This window comes from Hypomesus transpacificus, unplaced genomic scaffold, assembly GCF_021917145.1.
Source record: "Hypomesus transpacificus isolate Combined female unplaced genomic scaffold, fHypTra1 scaffold_397, whole genome shotgun sequence".
NCBI lineage: Eukaryota > Metazoa > Chordata > Actinopteri > Osmeriformes > Osmeridae > Hypomesus > Hypomesus transpacificus.
The window spans coordinates 38,092-50,788 of NW_025813917.1; positions in this window are offsets into that span (position 1 = coordinate 38,092).

A 12,697-nucleotide genomic window follows, 5' to 3' on the forward strand; every position below is an offset into this window, starting at 1 on the left:
GAGAAAGGGGAGAGGGAGGGGGGGGGGGGAGTGTGGTGGTGGGGGGGGGGGAATGGAGGGGGGGGGCAGAGAAGGGGGGTCACAGGGACGGGAAAAGAACGGCCAGTGAGAAACCGGGGGGTGGGGGCAAAGACAGAGCGAGGGTGCGTGAAAGAGCCTGGGAGAAAGAGAGGGGAGAAGAGAGAGAGAGAGTTTCTGTCGGGGACTGGATCTGTGGACACACATGCTCACCATAAGTGCTCGTCCGTTGTTGCTCTGGCGGACAACATGTGTTCGTGAATGCCATCGAGTGAACATGAGATGGCTGCAGGGGAAGAGAGAAAGAGAAGGAGAGATGGAGCTATGGAGGGCGCACTAAGGGTATGGCTAGTCATTGCAAAGGTTCACTCAACCAAGGGAAGTGTTCGATTGCCTTGTTGTATTTGATACACACATCCACAATCCCAAAGACCAATCCATCCCCCAACACGGACAATCAATCATGGCTTTAGGTGGGTGTTTGCGCGTGTGTGTGTATGTGCGTTTGATGACAAACAAACAGTCGTCTCTTTACTTTTGCTGCTTCCCTGGAGCATAGGGCAGACTGAGGACATGGACGTGTGACACGGTAAAGACAGCCACAACAATACGGTGTGATTGATTCTGTCCCCTGTCGCTCGGAGAGACACACACACACACACAGACACACACACACAGACCCACACACACACACAGCCCCCTGAAGGAGACCAGCGAGATGGATTGTGTACGAGGAGTAGCATTGTTACTGAAAAGCACATTTTTCCTGACACAGCGGCACCACCGGCCCTCCTCCCTCACTATGACAAACACGACCAGACTGATGGATCTGATTGTTTTACCCCACCAATCTTTATCTCTCCTCTCCCTTCTCTCTCTCTGTCTTTCTTTCTCTCTTATACCACGTTTCATAAAATGTTCATCCGTCTTTCCTATCTCTCTCTCTCTCTCTCTGTCTGTCCTGCTCTTTTTTCTTCTTTCTATCTCCAACACACACACACGCACACGCACACACACACACAAAGTCTGTCAGGGAATGTTGTGAAGTTGGTGTTTTTCAAGGTCAATTTCTATATCTTTTTTTTCAAGGTTGGATTAAAGGATTGGGCATGGCTTCCATCACAGCCTGTTGGCTTTCTTTGTTGCCTATGGACACAAAACACACTCAGGCAATATGGAAATAGGGAAGAAGAATTCCTGTACTAGGAAGAGGACGTGAAGTCTACAGAATTGGATCTGCACTACTGTAAGGGCCAGAACCAAGCATACTCATTGATCCAAACGATCCAAACCAGGAAGGTGAAGGAATGCCTTGCATTATGTGTGAGGGGAATGCCCAGCTAATTGCTAACTCGGCTCAAATGTATAAAAGGCTAAAAGGCCCAAAGTACAGTCAGAATTGTCACTTTAGCTACTTTAGTGTGCATGTGTGTGTGTGTTTGGGTGTGTGTGTTTGTGTGTGTCCTCCGCTCCCAGTCAGTCTACGTTGATTATGCCTTGTCTCCGAGATCTCCAGAATTAATCAGCACTGTCACATCAGTATGCATATCATCTGATCAGGCGCGAGAACACACACATCCTCACAGACAAACGACCTCCGCAACACAACATTCAACTGTGGGTTTACTGTAACTGTGTGGTGATCCGAAATGTTATTGACAGACTCAGAATCCATCAGACATTACATGCTACCAAAGTTGTTCGACATTTGGTTCTCAATCTAGGGAAAACTGCATGGAGCACTAAGTACTGACGTCTGACACAGTAGCGCTTCCACGCAGTCAAACGCTACTTGGCAACCGGCCGACCACACAAATGGTGTCGATGGACTTAATAAACCCGTTAGAGGGGCGACAACTGAGGAAAAATTTCGGCAAAACCCCCTGTAGTAACCTGCCATCCCCAGAAATCTCCGCAACTCCCGTCGGGTGGTTGGGACTGGAAATGAGGTGATGGCCACGACCTTCTCCTCAACAGGACGTACCTGCCCTCTGTCTACTTGCTTACCTAGGTGCGTAACAGTGGCTTTTCCGAACTCACACTTCGCTAGGTTCAGAGTTAAGGAGGCAGCTGCCAAACGATGGAAGACCATTCTCAGCGAATTCACATGAGCAGACCAATCCGATGAGTATACCACCACGTCATCGAGATAGGCAGTACAGTCAGGTACACCCGCAAGTACCAGGTTAACCAAACGCTGAAACGTAGCTGGGGCATTACGCATACCAAACGCCATCACTGAGTACTGCACGAAGCTATCGGGCGTGACAAAGGCCGATATTTCTGATGCCCGAGGAGAAAGGGGCACCTGCCAATAACCCTTCAATAGGTCCAACTTGGTGACGTAGCGTGCCGAACCTATGGTGTCGACACAGTCGTCCAGACGCGGCAGGGGGTATGAATCGGGAATGGTGACACGGTTCACCTTCCTGTAATCAGTACACAAACGGAAGGTTGAGTCGGGCTTCGGAACCAGGATGCACGGCGAACTCCAGGGACTGGAGCTGGGCCGCGCTAACCCGTTCTCAAGCAGATAGGCGACCTCCTGCTTCATCAGCGACCTCTTTACATGGTTCACCCGGTACGGGTGTTGTTTTATGGGTATAGCACCAGCCACATCAATGTCATGCTCCAAAACCGTAGTCCGAGTGGGAACATCCCCGAATAGACAAATAAACTCCGTAACCACGGACACAATGCTAGCTTCCTGCTCCTTGTCCAGATGGGACAGCAGGGAAGAAAGGTTCAACAACATCTTGGAGTTAGTCAACCGAGGAGTCTGCTGCGCGACACTACGCACAGTCAACCCATCCTCATCACTGGCGGAAACAGAACACACAGCAACGGGTACCGCAGTCGCGACTGTGGAATCAGGGGTCGGGTTGGGACTTCCTCTGGCACGGTACAGCTTTAGCATGTTCACATGGCACACACGAGACTGCCTTCGCCTATCCGGTGTTTTCACCAAGTAATATGTGTCACTTAATTGTTTCTCAATCAAGTAGGGCCCTGAGAAGCGAGCGCTCAATGAAGAGCCAGGGATAGGTAACAAGACGAGCACCTGATCTCCTGAGCACAAAGAACGGGCTACTGCTCGCTGGTCGAAGTGACTCTTCATCTTCGATTGGGAGGCAGACAGACCCTCTCTTGCGACCCTACAAGCCTCATGCAGCCGCTCACGAAAACGATTTACATAGGTCAACACATGCTTCTTTTTCGATGGCATGTCCTCACACAACATTTGTTCTTTCAGCATCTTTAAAGGTCCCCTTACGGTGTGGCCAAACACAAGCTCAGCCGGGCTAAAACCGAGGGACTCCTGCACTGTTTCACGCACAGCGAACAGCGCTAGGGGGACGCCTTCATCCCAATCTCTACCAGTCTCCAAACAGTATTTTCGGAGAACTGACTTAAAGGTCTGATGCCAACGTTCTAGCGCCCCTTGGGACTCTGGGTGGTAAGCACTTGAGATCCTGTGGGTTATGGACAGAGACTTCATCACCTGCTCAAATATGCCTGAAAGGAAGTTGGTGCCTTGATCTGTCTGTACCACTTTGGGGAGCCCAAATGTAGAGAAAAACTTGATCAGGGCTTTTACTACAGAAGGGGACGTAATCTTCCTTAGAGGGATAGCTTCAGGGTAACGTGTCGCAACACACATAACGGTCAACAGGAACTGATTTCCTAATTTCGTCCTGGGTAAGGGACCAACACAGTCCACCAAGACGTGTTCGAAGGGCTCAAACATAGCCGGTATAGGATGTAGTGGGGCAGGTGGGATAACCTGGTTTGGTTTTCCAGTTAGCTGGCAGACATGGCATGTACGACAGAACTGAGCCACGTCCTTTTTCAACCCCGGCCAAAAGAAATGGCGCAGGACACGGTCGTACGTTTTCGTAACCCCCAGGTGACCAGACCAGAGGTGGTCATGAGCGAGTGACAAAACAGAACGTCGGTATGGTGTGGGTACCACGATCTGACGAACAACGCTCCACTCGCTCTCTGGGTTGCGGTGGGCGGTCCATCTCCGCATCAGGAGACCATTCTCTACGGTGTACGTCGCTTCTCTGCTCTTATCCACACTTGGAGAGAGAGCAGCAGCAAAACACTTAGACAAGCTGACATCGTCCGTCTGAGCGGCGATGAGAGCCTCACGGGTTATGGGTAACTGTTCACCACTGTTAGGTGCACCCAGCCTCAACTGCACCGTGGTCGGGTCGGCGATCTCGTGAGGAGACAGCGAAGAACCAGGGGTGGAGACCGACGCCTCAGACAACACTCCTGCAAACAAGGTGTCTGACAGGCTGACCGCATCACCCGTCTTCCGAGACTGGGCTCGTTACAGCACATACAGGGAACACACCAGGAAAATCCTGCTCCAACACATCGGCCTGCAGTGTGTCCGGGTGTTCCAACACTTCCAACACTGGAACAACCTGGCCTCCAGCAATGTTGTTCCCAAGAATGAACGTGACACCTGTAATAGGCAGCGACGGCCTCACTCCCACCCTAAAGACACCTGCGACCAGGCTACACTGCAGATGTATCCGGTGGAGGGGCACAGACACGAACCCCATTTCGATGCCCTGTACCAGAACGCTAGACCCACACGCTGAGTCGGCGGACAACGGTAAAACGCTGGCCAGTAGGAAAGACTGCGCAGCTCCAGTGTCCCTAAGGATGCGAACGGGGTGCTGGTCCGATTCGCTTCCGGTTACGGACACCATTCCATCAAACACAAACGGACTGTAACTGGGGTCTAAAGAGCCAGTTACACTCTTCCCGTCGGATACCGACAAGGGCTTTAGCAGGGTCTGCACCAATCCGACCTCTCTCGGTCGCTGAACAGGAGGGGTCTGCTTGCGCTGTAGCATGTAACAGTCAGCAATCATGTGCCCAGTCTGGTGGCAATAAAAACACTCTCGCTGTGATTTTGATCCCACGTTTCGGGGCAAGGAGGACTGCTTTCTGTCTGTGGCAGAGGGCGTAAAAACCCTACCCTCTGAACGAGTATGAGTAAACGTGCTTTTGTGGGTCAGGACAAACTCGTCGGCTGGCACTGCAGCCTGTGCTAGCGACGCAACCTTCTGCTCATTAACGTAAACGACTAAGCGGTCAGGCAGACTGTTTTTGAACTCCTCTAGCAGTACCAACTCGCATAGGGAGTCGAAGTCAGACGCGTTACTCGCTTTGCACCAGCGCCCGAACAACGTCTCCTTCTCACGGGCAAACTCCACGAAGGTCTTTTCGGGCAGTTTCCTATGGTTCCTAAACTTCTGCCTGTATGCCTCCGGCACCAGCTCATATGCACGGAGGACAGTGTTCTTCACCACGTCGTAGCGCAACCCGTCCTCCAATGACAGGGCAGCCAACACTTCCTGGGCTTTCCCAGACAGCTTGCACTGTAGCAATAAAGGCCATACATCTTTTGGCCACCTTAGAGAGGAGGCAATACGCTCAAAAGCGCTGAAGTAGGAGTCGACCTCCACTTCCCGGAATGGGGGTACTAAAGAGATGTGTTTGCTCACATCGAACGCTCCCCTCCCCTCTGGACGGTGTGGAGTGGAGTGCTCCGCACCGGCCACCTCCAACTCCAACCTCCGCAGCTTTACCTCCTTCTCAGCCTCTATCTCCATCCTGTGGATTTCCAGCCGGTGACGGTAGTCAGCCTGGCTTTGTTTCTCCTGGGCCTCGAACTGTAGCCGGGCCAAACGTAGCCTTAGTCGAGGGTCACCACTACCACTAGCAAGGGACAAGACAGGGGAAGGGTCGTAACGCGGCAAGGTGGCGATGGGCTTGGCCTCGGTACTCACCGCCTGCCCAACAACCCCTGGCGTAGAGGGAGCAGCACCGTCGCCTCCACCCAATACCTGCATGTTCACCAACCCTCCCACAACGCTCTCGAGTAGCTTGCACTTGACTACTGTCGTGGGCACAACCAATCCGTAATGCTCCGCAATGGCGAATAGATCCGCCTTTCGACAGGCGTTGAGTCGGTCCACAGACGGATCATCTACAAACACCTGCCCAGCTAACACATGACGTTGCGGCAACGTTGCCAGTAAGTGCTCAGTTGGTAACCCGCGACGTTACCTTCTGGCAAATGTTTGCATCACCAGATGCCATACCTCTAGGTGTCAACTCTGGTCTGGTGAAGGAGAACCCATAGGGCGCCCCGGAAAACAGCTGGCAGCCAGGCAAGTGCAAATATAAGACACTCAAAAAAATACTCATACCATTGCCATTGTAAGGCATACCTAATTGTAAGGCATACTTAAGTTGTTCTGATCGTGGGGGGAAACATATTTGTCAAAACAACAAATGTTGTCTTACTAATGCTTTGTATACCCCATTCAGCTGTACCATCTTGGGCAAAGACCAATCAAGGTAACATTTGTTATGTACATCAATGTTACAGCTAATCTAGAAGAACCACAGTGTATGCCAATCATGCAAACTCTTGTAAACTTTTTTTACTTGTCTTTAATTACAGACACATTACAGGTTATGCTCCGGAAGATGGAGACATTGGAAGAGAACCAGCGAGAGGCTCTCCTGTTCAGGCGACCACAGGGCAGACACACTGAAGAGGTGCCAGTGATGGACCTACAGGTGGCCCAAACACAGGCTGAACTTCAAGACCTTGAGGAGCGCCTTAAGGTGCTGGAGTTGCGAAAGAGAGCGGTAAGTGTTTGGAGATCCCACAAACTATGGCTTACACGCATTCAACGTTCACATTGGTGCTGACAATAAGTTCATGACTTCTAATTCCAGACGCTGTGATGAAGTAGAAGACGGGACTGGGAGAGAAAGCTGTGGAGCTCCGCATAGAGGAAACACTCAAACACACCCCGGCAGCCCATTCAAAACCAGCCAGGTGAATGAATCATGTTTGCAACTTCAATATCCAATCTTTCACATGGCTATGACACAAATCTAGAATCACATAATATTTTAATTGATGACGTATATTATTTTAGATGTGATTTTTTTAATGACTTGTATAGCCCCTTTTCACACGTGCGATTATGTTAATCGAACACTAACTTATTTTGTGCTTCCTTGTCAGGGCCAACAGACAGAACTCATAGCGGGGACTGGAAGAAGATTTTAATTCATTTTTTGCACTTTGTTTGTTTGGCACTTTTGTTTTGCAGTGTTTTTTTCTTTGCAGTGTTTGTTTTGCAGTGGCACCTTTTATCACGTATGTATTTTGGCCATTTTAGTTTTTATTGTAAATGTTACATGCATACTTTGTGCATTGTCATTTTAGCAGACGCTCTTATTTACAGGATATTCCCTGGAGGAAAGTAAGGTGAAGTGCCTTGCCCAAGGACACATCATTTGGCAACCTTCTGATTTAATAGCCTGATTCCCCAACCGATCAGCCATCTGACTCCCCTTTAGTATAGGTAGACCACATATTTAGGATTCCTATATGGTGAATGTATATACCTTCCTGCCAAAGTAAATTCCTTGTCTGTGCAAACTTTCATGGCGATTAAAACACTTTCTGATTCTGAAATGCTGCCTCGTTTATGATTTAGCTTGAGTCAGGCTACACATCACACAAACATATTCCTCCTAACATTGGCTATCTATTATACCAAAACAAGTAGCCTTCTGGGCAAATGAGGTCTGCATATGAAATATAGGTTACTTCATAATTAAGTAAATTGTTGACGTTGCAGTTACGGACTAGCAACGTCACAAAATTACGTTGCTAGAAGGTCGCCGTTACCGACTGGCAACGTCGGAAAATAACGTTGCCACGACGTCGCGGTTACGGATTGGCAACGTCCCAAAACAACGTTGCTAGGAGGTTGCGGTTACGGACTGGCAACGTCGGAAAATAACGTTGCCACGACGTTGCGGTTACGGACTGGCAACGTCGGAAAATTAACGTTGCCACGACGTCGCGGTTACGGACTGGCAACGTCACAAGATGACGTTGCGGCAACCTACTGGCGCCCCACAGATGCACGGTCCCGCAACGTCGCCAAAGACGTTGCGGCAACGTATGTTTGGTCATCGCGTGACGTTGCGACAACGTCAGGGCAACGTAAATGTGTTAGCTGGGTGTACGTCAAACGAAGCCATGACCAGACTCTACAGCCCGACAAAGCTCAACACAAACCTAACAAACTACACCAGGGCGGATCCCGGACGAGCCCCCATCTGTTACGGCCCTTCTCTAGGGGGGGAAGACCGCAACACTAACCAATGAGCCTACACACACACAAGGACCGAGGACACACTGGGATGCAAGTAAACAAGGGTTTAATCGTAACACAAAATAAACACAACAAGGGAAAACGCAGCCGACAGGGTACAGTGGAACTACGAGCGGTGCCAAAGAAAAGTAATCATCAAAAGGGTCCTACTCTACCAAACCAAAAACATCCCTATGTTAACAAAACCGACATGGGTGGCACCCGCTCCTTACCTAGGGTGTTTAACAGGGATTAGCTTCGTGATGGGGTGTATGCCCATGGGCAGCTTACCTGTCCCAAAGCCCTGTACGTCTGAAATGATAATGAAACAACGAAAAGCACGATGCCGAGTGCCGGCGATAATTGGCAAACAAACAGGCAGTAAAACAACGGAGAGAACACTGAACATGAGCAGATCGCACAAACACGTATAAACGCCGTTAGAGGCTTCTGAACAGTACACAGGACCGGGTTTAAATGTGTACGGACAGACAGGTGATTGGTGTTGTATAGTGCGTTGGCGGTGAGGGTGTGGTGACGGCAGCCAATCCTGGACAAGGATGGATGGATGGGCGGAGGTGCACTGGTGACGGGGAAATGGAGGCGGCAGCCAATCACCGACGGGCAACCAAAAACGAGGGGAAACTGAAGGGAAAACAAGCACACAACAATACAGACACACATACAAGTAGGGCGAGGGACGTAACAAACATAAAAAATATATATTTGTCCGGCAGTGTTTTCCGTAAAGTGTGTGTGAGTGCATGCAGTGTATACATAGTATTTGTTTGAACGTGCATAGTTGTGCATGTGTCTTTGTGCATGCGTGTGTGTGTGGGTTGCAGACAGAGCTTATAGGGAAAGCTCTTTTAAAGAGCTGTTGAGAATGCCAGTTCTTTGGGGATGCTATGGCCATGAAATTGACTTTGGGGCTGCCTTTGTTTCGAATGGGATCATTAATTAATTGTCCTCTTTTTCGGTTTCACCGCAATCGTGTTTCTGTGGCAGCAAACCTGGCAATCCCAGAACCCCTTTGCGGCTGACACCGTGACCTGACGATGGCTCGAGGCCCTGGAGGGGGATCCGTTTGGAACATCGCCGGCTGCAGGGCATGCTGGGAACATCCTGACACCAAATGGCTCCTGCTCTGTCACCAGACGATTCATACTGGTGTGCAACGTGCGCTATGAACCACATGAAACATGAAACACAAAACTGGGGACCTCTGGAAAAAAGCCACGGATTCATGGACGAGTTCACGCAATTTCAGAGAGGATCCATCAGCATTCGCCGAATCGGCGTAAGGCGTTTGAGAGATGACCATAGGCCCGTCTAAGATAACTTATACAAATGTAATAACGTATAGACTGTGTCTATTTTAAGGACTGTAACAGGCATGCAATCTGTCCCAGAATCCCAACAGCAGGGTGTCTGACGTTCCCCTCTAATCTGATCCATTATCCTGACACATTTTCCTCTAAATATGGAACACCATTTTTCTCGCGGAAGAAATGTCACAGGATTGCGACTTGGCTCTTTCCCCCCCCCCTCCCCTGCTCCTTTTTTTAATTAGGGAACTGTAATTACAGAGGGTGTAATTTCTGACTTGAGAAAAAGGGGATGCCTGCTGCGATTCAGGAACCCATTCTCAAAGCGGTGAAGCGGAGAGGGTTTTTCTTATCCCTGCTCCGAGCGGGGCGGAATGGAAGCACGGAGCGTGGCCGCGTGTAAACCAGGGATATCTTTTTCGAGTCGAGCGAGTTCTGTCAACGCGAGCGTGAGGAGCCAGTTTGCCTTCCCTTCTTTATAATGAAGGTCTCGCGGACGGCAGGCCTCGTGGGACCAGGGTGCGCGATGGTGTCAAACGTGTCTCCGAGCGGGGGGGGGGGGGGGGGGGGGGGCTGAGGTGGTCGGCCCTCGTCTACGCGCCCGGTGAGAGCCGGCATGAGGGGAGAGTGGGGGTAGATACGGCACACAGCGGGGAGGGAGTCAGCATGGTGGAGATGCCACATCTCCCGAACCTCGGCTGTTTGCTTTTACCCTCCAGCAGCAGCTTTTCACGGGGGTTTGATCCAATGAAGTTGGGCCTCATATCCTTGAGCTGTTCTGCACGGTTCTGCCCAGGAAGGCCGCAGGGAAGGAGGCTGCTGCGTGCTAGCTTGCTGCCTGGACACTGGCCCTCAATTTTGGGATCTGCACCCCGAACACTGGCCCTCAATTCTGGGATCTGCACCCCGAACACTGGCCCTCAATTCTGGGATCTGCACCCTGAACACAGGCCCTCAATTCTGGGATCTGCACCCCGAACACTGGCCCTCAATTCTGGGATCTGCACCCCGAACACTGGCCCTCAATTCTGGGATCTGCACCCTGAACACAGGCCCCTAATTCTGGTATCTGCACTCCGAACACTGGCCCTCAATTTTGGTATCTACAGCCTGCACACGGCCCTTCAATGATGATGCCGCAACAAAAGCCAGTACACACTCCCACACACAGACACACAACCATGTATACACACACATTCTAGCCACACACAGACTTCCTGCATACAAAAAAAAGATACTGATAAAACGTACTGGCTGAACAAACATTGACTTGTTTTCTGCTCAAGGCATGATATGTCTTTCAGCTGACACCCTTTCCCAATGCCTCACAGCCGTTGAAGATTCCGATTTTAGAGCAGTCTTTTGCAAAGTAAAAGTATGTGTGTGTGTGTGTGTGTGCTTGTGTGTGCGCGTGTGTGTATGAAGTGTTGACAGCTCTTTGAACTGCAGGGTTTAGTATGCGCGAGCTATTCGAGCAGGCTGAAAGTGATGTGAATCTAATGCGCTTTAGAGGGAGAGGGAGAGAGGAGGGAGGGAAAGAAGGAGAAAAAGGGGAGAGAGATGTACAGAGAATGGGGGAGGTAGAGAGGGAGAGAGGGGTAGAGTGAGCATGATAGAGAAAGATAGATAGACAGACAGAAAAGAGAGAGAGAGAGAGAGAGAGAGAGAGAGAGAGAGAGAGAGAGAGAAAGTCAGAAAGTGAGAGTGACAGAGGTAGAGTCAGAGAAGGAAAGAGTTACAGTATTTAGCCCATAGAAATATTAACGGCAGAACAGAAATAACTTCAGACAGGGTGAGATTCCACCCTGTCTGACTTATTTACGCCAATGCCGCAGAAGAGAAAATTCCATTTCCAATGGGGAGATAATCACAATGCCTCAGTGATACTGTGTAACAGGTCTATGTGCTGTGCTGTCAGGTGAGGTGTAGAGTGCAGATTTACAATCTGCAGTGCTCTATCCTCTAACCTTATATGTAATTCTGGGCAGAGCCTACATTACGTAACACACTGGCAATCACTTGACAAGACCTATCCTACACGTGCCAGTTTGGGAAATATGGGGCTGATAACCTTGTCTGTATGATTCATAAAATGAAGGAATAAGCAGGATGAGAGCAGTGAAAGAGACGTGTTTAGGAGATCCATCTGTCAGGGTCAAGGAGGGGGGGTTTCCACGTGCATGTGACAGGGAATCTGATCAGGGCAGACCCATCCCTTAAACTCTTCCAGTTACCGATGCGGTATGACTTTAATACCTGCAGATACAGTGCCCTCCAAAAGTATTGGAACAGTGAGGCCAATTCCTTTATTTTTGCTGTAGACTGAAAACATTTGGGCTTGACATCAAACGATGAATGTGAAACCAGAGATCAACGTTTCAGCTTTTATTTCCAGGTATTTACATCAGGATCTGATGCACAAATTAGAAAATATCACCTTTTTGTTCGAACCCACCCATTTGTCACGTGAGCAAAAGTATTGGAACATGTGACTGACAGGTGTGTTTTGTTGCCCAGGTGTGTCCTATTACATACATTATTCAATCAATAAATACCACTGAATGTCTACACTCAGGTTCAGATTGGGTAAGATAGGTTTTGTCTATGCAGACTGTATTCAGAGGTGAAAACAACATGAAAACCAGAGCGTTGTCTTTGGGTGAAAAACAAGCAATTGTGAGTCTTAGAGAAGATGGAAAATCAATCAGAGCCATTGCAGAAACATTGGCCATAGCCAGTACAACCATTTGGAATGTCCTGAAGAAGAAGAAAACTACTGGTGTACTAAGTAACAAACGTCGAACAGGTAGACCAAGGAAAACATCAGCAGTTGATGACAGAAACATTGTGAGAGCTGTAAAGAAAGACCCTAAAACAACTGTTAGTGAGATCAGCAACAACCTCCAGATGGCAGGAGTGAAGGTATCACTATCTACTGTTCGCAGAAGACTTCATGAACAAAAGTACAAGGGCTACACCAGAAGATGCAAACCACTCATCAGCAAGAAGAATAGGAAGGCCAGGCTGGAATTTGCCAAAAAGTACAGAGATGAACCTCAAAAATTCTGGGACAAAGTTTTATGGACTGATGAGACAAAGATTAACTTTTACCAAAGTGATGGAAAGGCTAAAGTTTGG